The following is an 18,296-nucleotide window of genomic DNA, read 5'->3' on the forward strand; positions in this document are numbered from 1 at the left end:
GCTCGAGCAAGTTCCGCCCGAAGGGTCTCCACGGCGGTAGCTCCATCTGCAGTCACAACATATTATAGATACTAACATCATGCTCCTCTTAATATATGTTGACCACCGGAGAATACATACCCCGTGCCTCGTCAAGCCAGCTGTTTACAAGCACGATGTCGGCATCTGCCGCATCAAGTTGCCGCTTCAGTTCGGCAAACTCACCAGTCCGGCTGGCCACCGGACCCTCAGCCGCCTGCACATGAAAGCGGCATGATCCTTACCTGGGACTATGATCCTCTATTTGCCGCCTTTTTCGACAGCAACCAGAGTCTCAGGGGCTACTATCTGCATAAGGCACACCTAGCGTGTGCGGTACCGTCAAAAATATACATATTACTTTGCGTACCTCAAAGCCTCTCAGCAGGCTCATAAAAGCTTCATGCAACCCACTTTCGGCAGATGAAATCCTCTCAACCACCGTACCCATTAAAGTACGATGCGCCTCTGAGATAGCCGCTTGCTCCAGAAGACCCATCAGTGTGTCCGGTCGCGCACCGGACAGTCCCGGACTCTTTCTGTTGTTCTCCTTAGGAGCCGAATACTCCGGACTTCGGGTGGCCGAAGGGTTACCTTCTGGCCTTGGTGGATCAGGAGAAATCCTCCGTGACGACACCTCTGGGTCACCCGCCTCATGAGGCGGGGAGGCACGGGGAGGCGTTTCGCTCTCCATCATCTCCGGAAGAAGATCCCCCGAAGACGAACTCTGTTGAGAAGGGCTATGGTCCGAACTGCAAGACATACGTCTCGGTTGTTGTCCTCGGAGATGAAACAGGATATATTTACTATAAAGTACTTTTGTTTACTTACAGCTCGGTGGAGGGTTGAGCCCCTTGCGGGCACTGTGCGGTAAGGATGCCCTCCGGGGCAGGGCCCCCTGGCGAAGGTTTCTTCCCTCGTTTGGAAACCATTGTTTCCAAGTCTTCAGAGGCGGTCCTCTTCCTTCCTTGGGGAGAGGGAATTTTAGATTCTTCTCCCCGGTTATACTCCTTCGCGGAGGCACTAATTCCCCCGGTTTGGATGAATAATGAGTGAGGCCCGCTTTCGGCTTCTTTATTCCTCCCTTTATCTTCCCCTGATGGCGCTTGATAAGGCGCAAGCTCAAGCATCCTGGCTAGTACAGGATCCGGTGAGCCTTCGGGAAGGGGGCCGAACACCTGATCATCTTCGCCTTTTTTATCCAGTCCTGGTCAAAGAGCGACTTTTCAGAATGATGTTGTGAAAAATAAAAACACAACGTGTTTGGCGGCAGAATTACTTACCTGGGTATCTGGATGATTGCAGTTTAGACCCGCATCCTCGGTGGTGTCCGGACACTTTATTCGTGGTCTGAAGAACAATCCATACATCCCTTCGAGCGTCACGCCGAAGAATTGCTGAATAGTTCGCGGTCCTTCCGGGTTGAACTCCCACATACGGAGAGGTCGACGTTGGCATGGCAGGACCCGACGAACTAGCATGACCTGCATTACCTTGACAAGGCTGACATCTCTCTCGAGGAGATCTCGGATGCGACTCTGCAGTGTCGGCACGTCATTAACCGGCCCCCAGTCCAGCCCCTTGTTAACCCACGACGCCAGTTGTGGCGGGGGGTCCGAACAGAAGGCGGGGGCAGCTTCCCACTTAGTACTTCGGGGAGCCGTGATATAAAACCACTGCCGCTGCCATAAGTTGGACATCTCCGGGAAGGAACCCCCTGGCCATGGAGCATCGGTGCCTTTGCTTATTATGGCACCTCCGCACTCTGCGTGTCGCCCATCGATCATCCTCGGCTTCACATTGAAGGTCTTGAGCCATAAGCCGAAGTGTGGGGTGATGCGGAGGAAGGCTTCACACACGACGATGAACGACAAGATGTGAAGAATGGAATCCGGAGCCAGATCATGGAAATCGATCCCGTAGTAGAACATAAGCCCTCTAACAAAGGGATCAAGACTAAAGCCTAGCCCTCGGAGGAATTGGGAAACAAATACGACACTCTCTTGGGTTCGGGAGTGGGGATGACCTGCCCTTCAGCAGGCAGCCTGTGCGAGATTTCAGCGGTCAGATACCTAGCTTCTCTTAGCTTCTTGATGTCCTCCTCTGTGACGGAGAAGGCCACCCACCGGCCCTGAAGGTTGGATCCGGACATGATTGAAGGTCTGAAGCGCTTAGCCTCCGCCTTGGGTGCTGGAATTCGAGGTGGGAGAAGGGAAAGATCGAGCGCTAGAAGAAAAGGACAGGCCTTGGCCCCTTTATAAAGAGGGTGAATATCAAGCGCCCTCCGCACGACCATATGGAATCTTGCCTAAAATCGAGGAGTCATACCAGCGGGCACAATTGGGTTACCCACACCCGTATTGATGAGAATCCCGTGAAAAGAGGGACACGATCTCTGCTTCGACAAGACGTGCCAATAAAACTGGCTCGCAACACGTGAAGTGGCAGGCTCGGAAAAACGGTTCGTCATGACCAGACCACGGCAGAACGTCACGTTATGAAAAGCTGTCAGCAGATTAGATTTGTGGAATATTATTCTCTCCACGGTGGTATGTGGAATTTGTTTTGCAGAGCCGGACACTATCCTTGTGTTCAAAATCTTCTATGGAGTATTCGGAGGAGGAACCCGCCTTGCAATGTCGAAGACAATCTGCGGGCCGGACTCATCGTCATTGAAGCCTGGTTCAGGGGCTACTGAGGGAGTCCTGGATTAGGGGGTCCTCGGACAGCCGGACTATATACTTTGGCCGGACTGTTGGAGTATGAATATACAAGATTGAAGACTTCGTCCCGTGTCCGGATGGGACTCTCCTTGGCGTGGATGGCAAGCTTGGCAATTCGGATATGTAGGTCTCCTCCCTTGTAACCGACTCTGTGTAACCCTAGCCCCCTCCGGTGTCTATATAAACCGGAGGGTTTAGTCCGTAGGACAACAACAATCATAATCATAGGCTAGCTTCTAGGGTTTAGCCTACACGATCTCGTGGTAGATCAACTCTTGTAATACTGATATCATCAAGATCAATCAAGCAGGAAGTAGGGTATTACCTCCATCGAGAGGGCCCGAACCTGGGTAAACATCGTGTCCCCCGCCTCCTGTTACCATCCGCCTTAGACGCACAGTTCGGGACCCCCTACCCGAGATCCGCGGGTTTTGACACCGACAATAGTTACTTTAGAATCAACAATATAAGGTCTGAACTTATCACAAGCAAATACAACTGCTAAGAATTCTTTTTCAGTAGTAGCATAATTTCTCTGGGCATTGTCTAGAGTTTTACTAGCATATTGAATAACATTTAATTTCTTATCAACTCTTTGCCCTAGAACAGCACCTACGGCATAATGTTGGAAATATGCCCTAGAGGCAATAATAAAATGGTTATTATTATATTTCCTTGTTCATGATAATTTTCTATTGTTCATGCTATAATTGTGTTATCCGGAAATCGTAATACATGTGTGAATACATAGACCACAACATGTCCCTAGTGAGCCTCTAGTTGACTAGCTCGTTGATCAACAGATAGTCATGGTTTCCTGACTATGGACATTGGATGTCATTGATAACGGGATCACATCATTAGGAGAATGATGTGATGGACAAGACCCAATCCTAAGCATAGCACAAGATCGTGTAGTTCGTTTGCTAGAGCTTTTCCAAATGTCAAGTATCATTTCCTTAGACCATGAGATTGTGCAACTCCCGGATACCATAGGAGTGCTTTGGGTGTGCCAAACGTCACAACGTAACTGGGTGGCTATAAAGGTGCACTACGGGTATATCCGGAAGTGTCTGTTGGGTTGGCACGAATCGAGACTGGGATTTGTCACTCCGTATGACGGAGAGGTATCTCTGGGCCCACTCGGTAATGCATCATCATAATGGGCTCAATGTGACCAAGTGTTTGGTCACAGGATCATGCATTACGGTACGAGTAAAGTGACTTGCCGGTAATGAGATTGAACAAGGTATTGGGATACCGACGATCGAATCTCGGGCAAGTAACGTACCGATTGACAAAGGGAATTGTATACTGGATTGATTGAATCCTCGACATCGTGGTTCATCAGATGAGATCATCGTGGAACATGTGGGAGCCAACATGGGTATCCAGATCCCGCTGTTGGTTATTGACCGGAGAGTCGTCTCGGTCATGTCTGCATGTCTCCCGAACCCGTAGGGTCTACACACTTAAGGTTCGGTGACGCTAGGGTTGTAGAGATACTAGTATGCGGTAACCCGAAAGTTGTCCGGAGTCCCGGATGAGATCCCAGACGTCACGAGGAGTTCTGGAATGGTCCGGAGGTAAAGATTTATATATGGGAATTCCTATTTTGGCCATCGGAAAATGTTCAGAATTTTTCGGTATTGTATCGGGAAGGTTCTAGAAGGTTCCGAAGTGGGGCCCACCTGCATGGGTGGACCCACATGAACGTGGGTAGTGGGGGCAAGGCCCCACACCCCTGTTCAAGGTGCACCAAGATCCCACCTTAAAAGGAATAAGATCATATCCCGAAGGGATAAGATCAAGATCCCTAAAAAAGGGGGATAACAATCCGTGGGGAAGGGAAATGATGGGATTTCTTTCCCCCACCTTTGCCAACGCCCCAATGGACTTGGAGGGCAAGAAACCAGCCCCCTCCACCCCTATATATAGTGGGGAGGCGCATGGGAGCAGCACCCCAAGCCCCTGGCGCCTCCCTCTCCCTCCCGTGACACCTCTCCCTCTCGCTGAGCTTGGCGAAGCCCTGCCGAGATCCCCGCTACTTCCACCACCACGCCGTCGTGCTGCTGGATCTCCATCAACCTCTCCTTCCCCCTTGCTGGATCAAGAAGGAGGAGACGTCTTCCCCAACCGTACGTGTGTTGAACGCGGAGGTGCCGTCCGTTCGGCGCTAGGATCATCGGTGATTTGGATCACGACGAGTACGACTCCATCAACCCCGTTCTCTTGAACGCTTTCGCTCAAGATCTACAAGGGTATGTAGATGCACTCCTCTCTCTCGTTGCTAGATGACTCCATAGATTGATCTTGGTGATGCGTAGAATTTTTTTAATTTCTACTACGATCCCCAACACATAATCACTTGCATCACACATAATTTTTAAAGGCAAATTCCAATCAGGTGGCTCAACAATAGGTGCAGAAATCAATGCTTTCTTAAGTATTTGAAATGCTTCTACACAATCATCATCGAAGACAAATGGTATATCTTTTTGTAATAAATTAGACAGAGGCCGAGAAATTTTTGAGAAGTCCTTAATGAACCTCCTATAAAATCTGGCGTGACCAAGGAAACTTCTTATACCTTTCATGTCCTTGGGATATGGCATCTTTTCAATAACATCAACTTTAACTTTATCAACTTCGATACCTCTTTCAGAAATTTTATGCCCCAAGACAATACCTTCATTAACCATAAAGTGGCACTTTTCCCAATTCAAGACAAGATTAGTTTCTTCACATCTCTGCAAAACTCGATCAAGGTTGCTCAAGCAATCATCAAAAGAGGATCCATAAACGGAGAAATCGTCCATGAAAACCTCACAAATCTTTTCACAAAAGTCATAGAATATAGCCATCATGCATCTTTAAAAGGTAGGAGGTGCATTACATAAACCAAAAGGCATACATCTATAAGAAAAAGTACCGAAAGGGCAAGTAAAAGTGGTCTTAGCTTGATCATCAGCTGACACAGGTATTTGAGAGAAACCAGAATAACCATCTAGAAAGCAAAAGTGTGTATGTTTGGATAATCTTTCTAGCATTTGATCAATGAAAGGTAAGGGGTAATGATCTTTTTTAGTAGCCTTATTTAATTTGCGGAAATCAATTACCATCCTATAACCTGTAATAATTCTTTGCGGAATCAATTCATCTTTATCATTAGGAACGACAGTAATACCTCCCTTCTTAGGGACACAATGGACATGACTTACCCACTGACTATCAGCAACGGGATAGATTATACCTGCCTCATGGATCGAGCTTTAGTATTTCCTTTATTACCACTTCTTTCATTTTAGGATTCAAGCGTCGTTGATGATCAATAACTAGTTTGGCATCTTTCTCCAAATTTATTTTGTGTTGGCATAGAGTGGGACTAATGCCCTTAAGATCATCAAGAGTATATCCAATAGCAGCACGGTGCTTCTTCAGAGTTTTCAATAATTTTTGTTCCTCCTTCTCTGAAAGGTTAGCACTAATAATAACATGATATATCTTCTTTTCATCAAGATAAGCATATTTAAGAGTATCAGGCAATGGTTTAAGCTCAAACACGGGATCACCCTTGGGTGGAGGAGGATCCCCTAGGATTTCAACATGAAAGTTGTGTTTCAGAATAGGTCCCTGTTTAAAGAACACTTCATCTATTTCCCTTCTTTCATTCATAAACATATCATTTTCATGGTCTAGCAAATATTGTTCTAAAGGATCACTAGGAGGCACGACAATAGAAGCAAGACCAATAATTTCATCTTTAATAGGCAATTCCTCTTCACGGTGTTGTCTACGGAATTTAGAGAAATTAAACTCATGAGACATATCACCTAGACCAATAGTAACAACATCCTTTTCGCAGTCTATCGTAGCATTAACAGTGTTTAAGAAGGGTCTACCAAATATAATGGGACAAAAGCTATCTTGTGGAGAACCAAGAACAAGAAAATCAGCAGGATATTTAGTTTTCCCACACAAGACTTCAACATATCTAACAATCCCAATTGGTGAAATAGTATCTCTATTGGCAAGTTTAATTGTGACATCAATATCTTCTAACTCAGTAGGTGCAATATCATGCATAATTTCTTTGTATAAGTCAATAGGTATTGCACTAGCACTAGCACCCATATCACACAAACCATGATAACAATGATATCCTATTTTAACAGAAATAACAGGCATGCCTACCAACGGTCTATGTTTATCTTTAGCACAAAGTTTAGCAATTCTAGCAGTTTCATCACAGAAATAAATAACATGCCCATCAATATTATCAGCCAAGAGATCTTTAACAATAGCAATATTAGGTTCAACTTTAACTTGCTTAGGAGGTGTATAGGTTCTAATATTGCTTTCACGAACCACAGTTGAAGCTTTAGCATGACCCTTTATTCTAACAGGGAAAGGTGTTTTTTCAACATACGCAGTAGGAACAATAGGATCATTATAAGTGATAGTCTTTTCTTCAACTTTAATAGGTGGAGCTACTTTTACTTCTATGGGAGGATGATATTTAAACCACTTCTCCTTAGGGAGATCAACATGAGTAGCAAAAGATTCACAGAAAGAAGCTACTATCTCAGAGTCAAGTCCATATTTAGTGCTAAATTTACGGAAAACATCAGTATCCATAAAAGATTTAACACAATCAAACTTAGGTGTCATACCTGACTCCTTAACTTCGTCGAGATCCCAATCTTCAGAGTTGAGTTTAATTATTTCCAATAAATCCCATTTGAATTCAATAGTCTTCATCATAAAAGAGCCAGCACAAGAAGTATCGAGCATGTAGCGATTGTTGTCAGAAAGCCGAGCATAAATTTTTTGAATAATAATTTCTCTTGAGAGCTCATGATTGGGGCATGAATATAACATTGATTTAAGCCTCCCCCAAGCTTGAGTGATGCTTTCTCCTTCGTGAGGCCAAAAATTATATATATAATTATGATCATGATGAACAAGATGCATAGGATAAAACTTCTGATGAAATTCCAATTTCAATCGTTTGTAGTTCCATGATCCCATATCATCACATAGCCTATACCATGTCAATGCATCTCCCTTCAAAGATAAAGGGAAGACCTTCTTCTTGATAACATCATCGGGCATACCTGCAAGCTTAAATAATCCACAAACTTCATCCACATATATTAGGTGCTCATCAGGAGTAATGTTCCATCTCCTACAAAAGGATTAGCTAGAAGTTTTTCTACCATACCCAAAGGAATTTCAAAGTAGACATTTTCTTTTTCAGTAAGTTCAGTAGGTTGAGGAGCAACTCTTTGCTCTACTGGTCGAGGTGAAGATACCCCGAACAAGCCCCTCAGAGGATTACTTTCCATAATAACAAGTGACAGTAAATTTCAGCACACTATATAAATTTTTCCTTACCAAATTCCACCTACCAAAGGCGCTTCACTCCCCGGCAACGGTGCCAGAAAAGAGTCTTGATGACCCACAAGTATAGGGGATCTATCGTAGTCCTTTTGATAAGTAAGAGTGTCTAACCCAACGAGGAGCAGAAGGAAATGATAAGCGGTTTTCAGCAAGGTATTCTCTGCAAGCACTGAAATTATAGGTAACAGATAGTTTTGTGATAAGATAATTTGTAACGAGCAACAAGTATCAAAACTAAATAAAGTGCAGAAAGGTGGCCCAATCCCTTTTGTAGCAAAGGACAAGCCTGGACAAACTCTTATATAAAGAAAAGCGCTCCCGAGGACACATGGGAATTATCGTCAAGCTAGTTTTCATCACGTTCATATGATTCGCGTTCGGTACTTTGCTAATTTGATATGTGGGTGGACCGGTGCTTGGGTGCTGTCCTTACTTGGACAAGCATCCCACTTATGATTAACCCCTATTGCAAGCATCCGCAACTACAAAAGAAGTATTAAGGTAAACCTAACCATAGCAAGAAACATATGGATCCAAATCAGCCCCTTACGAAGCAGCGCATAAACTAGGGTTTAAGCTTCTGTCACTCTAGCAACCCATCATCTACTTATTATTTCCCAATGCCTTCCTCTAGGCCCAAATAATGGTGAAGTGTCATGTAGTCGACGTTCACATAACACCACTAGAGGAGAGACAACATACATCTCATCAAAATATCGAACGAATACCAAATTCACATGACTACTAATAGCAAGACTTCTCCCATGTCCTCCGGAACAAACGTAACTACTCACAAAGCATATTCATGCTCATAATCAGAGGGGTATTAATATGCATATAGGATCTGAACATATGATCTTCCACCAAATAAACCAACTAGCATCAACTACAAGGAGTAATCAACACTACTAGCAACCTACAGGTACCAATCCCAGACTTAGAGACAAGAATTGGATACAAGAGATGAACTAGGGTTTGAGAGGAGATGGTGCTGGTGAAGATGTTGATGGAGATTGGCCCCCTCCCGATGAGAGGAGCGTTGGTGATGACGATGGCGATGATTTCCCCCTCCCGGAGGGAAGTGTCCCCGGGAGAACAGCTCCGCCAGAGCCCTAGATTGGTTCCGCCTCGTGGCGGCGGAGTCTCGTCCCGAAAGCTTGCTTATGATTTTTCTTCGGACGAAAGACTTCATATAGCAGAAGATGGGCACCGGAGGGCCAACAGGGGGCCCACGAGGCAGCGGGGCGCGCCTAGGGGGGTAGGGCGCACCCCCACCCTCATGGCCAGGGTGTGGCCCCCCTCTGGTATTTCTCCCGCTTAGTATTTTTTATTATTTCCAAAAACAACTTCCGTGGAGTTTCAAGACTTTTGGAGTTGTGGAGAATAGGTCTCTAATATTTGCTCCTTTTCCAGCCTAGAATTCCAGCTGCCGGCATTCTCCCTCCTTATGTAAACCTTGTAAAATAAGAGAGAATAGGCATAAGTATTGTGACATAATGTGTAATAACAGCCCATAATGCAATAAATATCGATATAAAAGCATGATGCAAAATGGACGTATCAGTTGATCATCCTGCAGATGAATTAGTGCAGCTTACGAACTCATATACTTCATCAGTGAAGAATATGACATCAATTTCATCATGCAATAGAACAGATTAAAACAATATGAGGACGTGAGAAATGAGGATTCATTTCTTCATGATTAGCCTGCGTCCTTTTAGGCATATTCAGGTCTCCAGCATATTCTTCAGACGTATAAGTTCGTCTGGAGACCCGACCCTGCATAAGAGATTAGTTCTCTTTCTTCACCACCCACATCTGAAGGGGTGGCAAAGAGTTCATCATTCTGCGAGCTCCATAAGAAAATGGTGGCATTGAAACCAGTCCACTTCGTTTCACATGAGAGGAGTTAGGGTAAGCATATGAATAAGCAGAGAAATTCTTCGAGGACTTATGAACATAATGGTTAGAAGAAAAATGCTCATATTCATATCCCTTAAATCTTCCCTGCGAAACAGAAGTGTTAGCACGATGATGTTCATATGAGGACTTTGATACTTTTGAGGAATTTGATCCACGTGAGGAATTTGGTCCGTATGAGGACTTGGATCCATATGAAGAATTTTGTCCATATGAAGAATTTGATCTGGGGTCCTATTCTTCACAGGTGGTGTCATGATGACATTCACCTGAAGATCTTCAAGACACCTTTTGGGAACCCAGATTTTCTTCATAGGGGAACCATTCCTGCAGTTAGTGCCAACATATCTAGAAAATACTTCACCATTCTGATTTTTGAACAGTTTATAGTTTGAGTCAAATGACTCATCAGAAGAATGAGGAGATTCACATGTAAAGCCAAATTAGGTAGATGGATCTACTGGAGGTCCCTTTGCAGCAACCCATGAGGTTTTGGGATACTGCTCAAGCTTCCAGTATGTACCATCAGCATTGAGTTTCCTCTCAAAGGCAATACCCTCTTTCCTAGGGTTCCTATTAAGGATCTGCTTTTTAAGCACATCAAAAAGAGCCTGATGCCCTTTGAGGCTTTTGTACATGCCTGTCATGTACAATTCCTTCATCCCTGCATCATTAGTGATACTAGCATTGTCCTTAGATGAGGAATTAGTGATAGCAGAGACAGGTGAAGAATTTGTAACATTAGAAGCATTTGAACATTCAGGTGAAGAATTAGCAGATTCACGTTCAATGCACTTCAAACATGGAGGAACAAATTCTTCCTGAACAGCGCTGATTTGTTGAGCAAGTAATGAATCGCGCTCTTCTGAAGATCTTCATAACTCACTCTTAGCTTCTCAAGATCTTGCTTTTTTTGAAGAAATTCATAAGAAAGCTTCTCATGATCAGATAAGAGGGTGTTATGATGACTTTGAAGGTTGTCAAACTTAGACTGAAGTCTCTGAAGATTTTCAGTCAAGGTTTTAGTGCGATCCATTTCTTCACCCAACATATCATCACTTTTGTCTAGCATGTTTTGAACCTTTTCAAAAGCCTTTTGTTGTTTCACAGCAATCTTAGCAAGTCTAGAGTAGCTAGGTTTGAGGTTTTCATCAGATTCATCCTCACTTGATTCAGAGGAGGGGTATTTGAGTACCTTGGCACCTTTTGCCATGAAGCAATAGGTGGGAGCGTAGTCATCATCCCCTTCATCAGCCTTGTTGGTGAAGCCATTTTCTCCAGTGTTGAAGATGGACTTGCTGACGAACGCAGTAGCGAGAGCTAGACTCGCCACACCAGATTCTGACTCCTCAGATGCCTCCTCTTCCTCATGTTCCTCAGATTCAGCTTCAGAGTCCATTTCCTTGCCAATGAATGCCCGAGCCTTCTTGGAGCTGCTCTTCTTGTGAGATGAAGACTTCGAGGATTTTGATGATGAAGACTTTGAAGATTTCTTCTTCTTCTTTGAGTCATCAGAACTGTAATCCTTGTATTTCTTCTTCTTTGATTCCTTTTCCCACTGAGGACAATCTTCCATGTAGTGATCGGGTTTCTTGCATTTGTGGCATAGTCTTTTCTTATAGTCACTGGATGAGGAATCATTACTCCTTGAGGATTTTCCAAAGCGACCACGTCTTGAGAACTTCTGAAATTTCTTCACGAGCAGTGCTAGCTCCTGGCTCAGTTCTTCAGGATCACCAAGGCTACTACCAGAATCTTCACCTTCAGATTTAGAGACTGCCTTGGCCTTCAGGGCATGTGATCTGCCATAGCTCGAACCATAGAGATCTCTCTTTTCAGCAAGCTGGAACTCATGAGTGTTTAACCTCTCGAGGATATCGGCGGGATCAAGTGACTTGTAATCTCCACGTTCTTGTATCATCAGTGCCAGAGTATCAAATGAGGAATCAAGCGATCTTAGCAATTTCTTCACCACCTCATGGTCGGTGATGTCAGTGGCACCAAGTGCTTGAAGCTCATTTGAGATATCAGTGAGGCGATCGAAGGTTTGCTGGACATTTTCATTGTCGAGTCTTTTGAAGCGGTTCAAGAGATTGCGAAGAACGTCAACACGAGAGTCACGTTGTGTTGAGACTCCTTCATTGACCTTGGACAACCTATCCCAGATAAGCTTAGCAGTTTCCAAAGCACTCACTCTTCCATACCGCCCTTTGCTCAGATGGCCACATATGATGTTCTTCGCTTGAGAATCGAGTTGCTTGAATCTCTTTACATCAGCATCATTCAGAGAAGGTGTGACTGAGGGAACACCATTTTCCACAACATACCAGGGATCGTAATCAATTGCCTCAAGATGCATTCGCATCTTATTCTTCCAGTAGGGGTAGGCCGTCCCATCGAAGGTAGGACACCCAGCAGAGACCTTGATCATACCTGTGGTCGACATAACTAAAACTCCAGGCGGTTAAACCAAAATCACACAGAACAAGGGAGTACCTTGCTCTGATACCAATTGAAAGTGCGTTACATCGACTAGAGGGGGGTGGGGTGAATAGGCGATTTTTATGAATTCTTCACTGAGGCATTTCAGCGAGAGGAAATTCCTAAGCGAAGAACTACTTGTAGCGGAATAAGTACTCAGATGCTAACATAACAGAACAGAAGCTTGGTCATCATGATGAAATGAAAACAGACACAGAGTACCGAAGCGTCGACACAGGATAAAACAGGATGAAGACAAACAGACTAAAGAAATTGAACTGAGGAAATTGAGAAAGTCTTCAGTCAAAGTCTTCAAACAGATATGAACAAGCACACAACACAGTAACAAAGAAATGGAAGAGTTGAGGAAATAGAACCAGTAGGCTTGGTGAAGACAATGATTTGGTAGACCAGTTCCAACTGTTGTGACAGTTGCACGTCTGGTTGGAGCGGCTAGGTATTTAAACCTGAGGACACACAGTCCCGGACACACAGTCCTCACCGTATTCTCCTTCAGCTAAGGTCACACAGACCTCGCCCAATCACTCGTGGTAAGTCTTCAGGTGACTTCCAAACCTTCACAAACTCGGTCACTCGGCGATCCACAATTTCCTCTTGGATGCTCTAGACCATGACGCCTAACCGTCTGGAAGATGCACAGTCTTCAAAGGTAACAAGCGTCGGACCCACGCAGGATCAATCTCTTCAGTGATGCTCAATCACTTTGGGTTTGTAGGTGTTCGGGTTTGGGTTTTCCTCACTTGATGATTTTCGCTCAAAGGCCTCGAAGGATGGGATGCTCTCAAATGACAAATGTCAGTTTCTCTCGGAGCAGCCAACCAGCTAGTGGTTGTAGGGGGCGGCTATTTATAGCCTAGGGAGCAGCCCAACATGATAAGACATAAATGCCCTTCAATGATATGACCGTTAGGTGGGTAGATATTTTGGGACAGCTGGCGCGCAGCACAGCAACGGTCGGATATTAGAGGCTCAAATTCCTCAGGGCTATCATGTTCCTCACTTGTAGGCAATTCGCACTGGCGAACTCCTAACTCCTTAGTCAGAACAAATTCCTCAGAGACCAGAAGAACTTCGTATCTGTCACTGAAGAAATTTGACTGAACTGTATGAGATTTCCAATGGCTTCACTCGAAGGGATTGGTAGGTGTAGGATTTTGAGTTGAGCATCACATGGAAATTTTTCCTTAGTCTTTCCTCGACCCCCTTTAACAGTACGGTGTTTCTTATGACTCAAGAAGGGGAAAAAGAAACTACGAAAACAAAAGTCTTCACGCTTCATGTTCCTCAAATTAATACCAAGTCTTCAGGATCACACCAATTTCTTCACTTTCAAAGTCTTCAGATAGTCTTCAGAAATCCAAAGTCTTCAGTCGAAGATATTCATTTTTAGGGGTCGACTTTCTCTGTAAATATCAAACTCCTCATAGACTTATAGACCTGTGTACACTCACAAACGCATCAGTCTCTTAACCTATAAGTCTTCAATACACCAAAATCACTAAGGGGCACTAGATGCACTTACATGACAGTGACCTCGTATGCATGACTGGGCTAGCCGTTGGCACCTCTGTCGTAGTCATCAGCGTCGAAGTGGTCCTTCCAGCAATGGAAGGGCGCGGGCAATGGTGGAGCTAGGTAGGAACTGCTGCTAGGGAGGGGGGAGTAGGGATGGCAATGAGTAGGGTATAGGCGGGTACAATCGGAAATCCATTGGTGCTCCCGGGGGTGCGCGTTCCTGCACACGAAAAATATATTTGTTAAGTGTGAAAAAATTTCAAACAAAAATTCGGCGCATACATCTCGACATTATATGCGTGCACGTCATGTTTCGGAGAAAACCGGCATTTTTGTGGCTTGTGTGCAAAAGCATGTCTTGTGTAAAGCATTTTTTAACACCGGATTTTGTCTTTTTCACACGCGACACATAAGTTGTCGATTTTTCACGAAACGACTTTGTGAGCACGTACAATATCGAGATGTACACCCAAGTTTTTGTTTGGAATTTTTTGACATTTGTTTAAAACACCATTTAAAAACCAGGAGCGTGCGCTCCCATATGCCAAAACGCCACTCTCCGGGTACAACCTCCTTCTACCCAAACCCATACCAATAGGAACCTTCTATACCCACCCACTTCAATATCCATGGGCACAAGTTGACACCCATACCCATACCCATCGGTTATCCTATACGCAATGAGTATCCAGTGGGTACAATATATGGCATTGTAAGTGCATCTAGTGCCCCTTAGTGATTTTGGTGTATTGAAGACTTATAGGTTAAGGGACTAACGTGTTTGTGAGTGTACACAGGTCTATAAGTCTATGAGGAGTTTGATATTTACAGAGAAAGTCGACCCCTAAAAATGAATGTCTTCAACTGAAGACTTTGGGTTTCTGAAGACTTTGAAAGTGAAGAAATTGGTGTGACCGTGAAGACTTGATATTCATGCGAGGAACATGAAGCGTGAAGACTTTTGTTTTCGTAGTTTCATTTTTCTCCTTCTTGAGTCATAGGAAACATCGTACTGTTAAAGGGGGTCGAGGAAAAACTAAGAAAAAGTTTCCAAGTGATAGTCAACTCAAAATCTTACACCTACCAATCCCTTCGAGTGAAGCCATTGGAAATCTCATACAGTTCAGTCAATTTCTTCAGTGACAGAGATGAAATTCTTCTGGTCTCTGAGGAATTTGTTCTGATTGAGCAGTTAGGAATTCGCCAGTGCGGATTACCTACAAGTGAGGAACATGATAGCCCTGAGGAATTTGAGAGCTCAAATTTCTGACCGTTGCTGTGCTATGCGCCAGCTGTCCCAAAATATCTTATCCACCTAATGGTCATATCATTGAAGGGCATTTATGTGTTATCATGTCGGGCTACTCCCTAGGCTATAAATAACCGCCCCTACAACCACTAGCTGGTTGACTGCTCCGAGAGAAACTGACACTTGTCATTGAGAGCATCCCATCCTCCAAGGACTTTGAGCGAAAATCATCAAGTGAGGAAAACCCAAACCCAAACACCTTCAAACCCAAAGTGATTGAGCATCATTGAAGAGATTGTTCCTGTGTGGATCCGACGCTTGTTACCTTTGAAGACTGTGCATCTTCCAGACGGTTAGGCATCATGGTCTAGAGCATCCAAGAGGAAATTGTGGATCGCCGAGTGACCGAGTTTGTGAAGGTTTGGAAGTCACCTGAAGACTTACCACGAGTGATTGGGCGAGGTCTGTGTGATCTTAGCTCAAGGAGAATACGGTGAGGACTGTGTGTCCTCAGGTTTAAATACCTAGTCGCTCCAACCAGACGTACAACTGTCACATCAGTTGGAACTGGTCTACCAAATCACTGTCTTCACCGAGCTAACTGGTTCTATTTCCTCAACCCTTCCATTTCCTCATTACTGTGTTGTCATACCTGATCGTTACTGTTTGAAGACTTTGACTGAAGACTTTCTCAATTTCCTCAGTTCAATTTCTTCAGTCAGTTTTTCTTCAGCCTGCTTATCCTGTGTTTACACTTTGTATACTCTGCGCTTGTCTTCATTTCATCATGATGACTGTGCTTCTGTTCTGTTATGCTTGCATCCGAGTACTTATTCCGCTGCTAGTCATTCGTGACTTAGGAATTTCCTCACTGTGAAATTCCTCAGTGAAGAATTTGTAAAAATCGCCTATTCACCTCTCTCTAGTCGACTTAACGCACTTTCAAGCATCTATATTTTTTAAAGGTAGAGAAATGGGTTTTAAAATTCAAGTGATGACGGGCGTATAGTATAGCACCGGCACGGCCTCCTTCAGTGTATGGCCTCTTGGAGGCACTGAAGGAGTATGAGCGGCGATTGGTGGAAGCCCGACACAGTGGTAGACGACGGTTGAAATTGGGGATCACCAAATCAAGAGTTGGGTACGAGTTTTGTGGTAAAGAGTCAATATTTCATCGTTTCGAGGAGTAACATAGGACGCAGGAGGATTGACGAGGAGGTGATTGTTGGCTTATGAGCTATGGTAGGTTTAGAGAATATGTGATTTAGGGTTAGACCATAGGAGTTGGATGTTGGCCCCACATGTCATAGAAGTTATTTTTATTTATTAAATTGTTTTTGGATATCCATTGGGTTACCCATGGGCACAAGTTTATTCCCATACCCTACCCATATATTTTGTGGGTATGGATACCCATTACCCATGGATACAAAATCTATCCAAGTCTTGCTCATACCCGCAGTTTTTAGGTCGGGTACCCATGGGTAAAACTGCCATCCCTACATCTAAGCACCCCCTCATTTTTTCTTCTTCACAATTTGGTACAAGGTTGGGGGCCACAACCCCCAGAGTTGCACATAGCTCCACTGGTGGGCACGGGGGCGCGACAGCCATGCCTGGCCGCCACCTGGCACTCACAAAGGAGCTACTCACTTCCTCATGCATCGTGCGAAGGGCTGCCTCCGCCAACGTCAACCCTGGCTGGGGAGCTCTACCCTTTCCCTTGCTAGCGCCGGAGGAGGTGTCATTGAGAGATCACTCCTAGTTGATCTTGGTGAGCTCCCCATCGAGGTGGCACGATCGTTGGGGGGACGTCTCTGCCATGGTCACCGACCGATCACGGGCCGAGGCCTCCGTGAGGACGGGGTCCGCAAGGACCCAGGCCGGCGTAACATCAGATTTAGATCGCCTCCTCTGTATCGCCTCCCTGGACGACCTCTCCTCTATCGTCACGATGCTCCGCCACGAGGAGACGTTGTCGTCATGGATGAGGTAGTGGAGGAAGCGCCCGTGCGCCCTTCGTGATCGCCAGGGGCACCTCCTTCACGGCCTTGCTGCGTCTGGAGCGGCAAGGCGGCAACGCAGCTCGTTGATGCGGGCGTACCGGATATGCAACAACGTTAGCTCCTCCTTCATGCAGCATCCGACTTGGACACAACGATTGCATGCGCCAGGGGGAGGGGCACCGAACCACGGTACTTGAGCGACCACTCAAGCATGATCACCAGGTCCGCCTAGTACTCCTCGTTCGTCGTCACCGCCTCTGTGAGGAGGCGGCTGTGGATCTTGCTCCTACTCCTCCTCGTCGCTGGAAGATAGGATGATCTCCTCCTTCCTAGATGAGCGGGAACCATGGAGGATGATGGCCCAGGAGAGCGACGCCGGCGGCGCCAAGATCCGGATCCTGAAGGAGATCCGGAGTCGCCACCTACCGTCGCGAAGAACCACGGCTTTGGCATCATTGTTGGCGGTGAGCGAAAATAGAGAGGAGCAAATCAGCAGTGAGCTAACAAGATAGGGGCAAATTGGCGGAGAGTGGAGAGGAGAGGATTTGAGGTGTGGTCTGAAAGACGCTGTAGCCGTGCTTAAATAGTCGCGGCCAGGTGAACGGACGGGCAGCCGGCTTCAACGCGACGCTTCGTTGGAGTTGACTTCTCGGTCACCTCGTCGACATTGAAACAGTGTCGCCCGCTCGTCCAGTCGTGTTGCTCTGACCGACATCAATGTGGTGTGGAGTCACATCCGCCCTGGAGTGGCTTGATCGGCATGAATGCACGGCAGCGCTTCGCACAAAGGGGATTTTTTTTAGGCGAAGAGGGTTTTGGGGAGACGTGGTGGTTGGGCGCGTACATGGCGGACGCCGAGAGTCCCGCAAATCTCCCTCTGATTTGCTTCCACTTTATAGGGTTTCAGACATGCGGATGCGTTCACATGCCGATGGGCCACCATGTTGGATGACTTGC

The sequence above is a fragment of the Triticum aestivum genome, chromosome 5D (genome assembly GCF_018294505.1).
Source record: "Triticum aestivum cultivar Chinese Spring chromosome 5D, IWGSC CS RefSeq v2.1, whole genome shotgun sequence".
Classification (NCBI taxonomy): Eukaryota; Viridiplantae; Streptophyta; class Magnoliopsida; order Poales; family Poaceae; genus Triticum; species Triticum aestivum.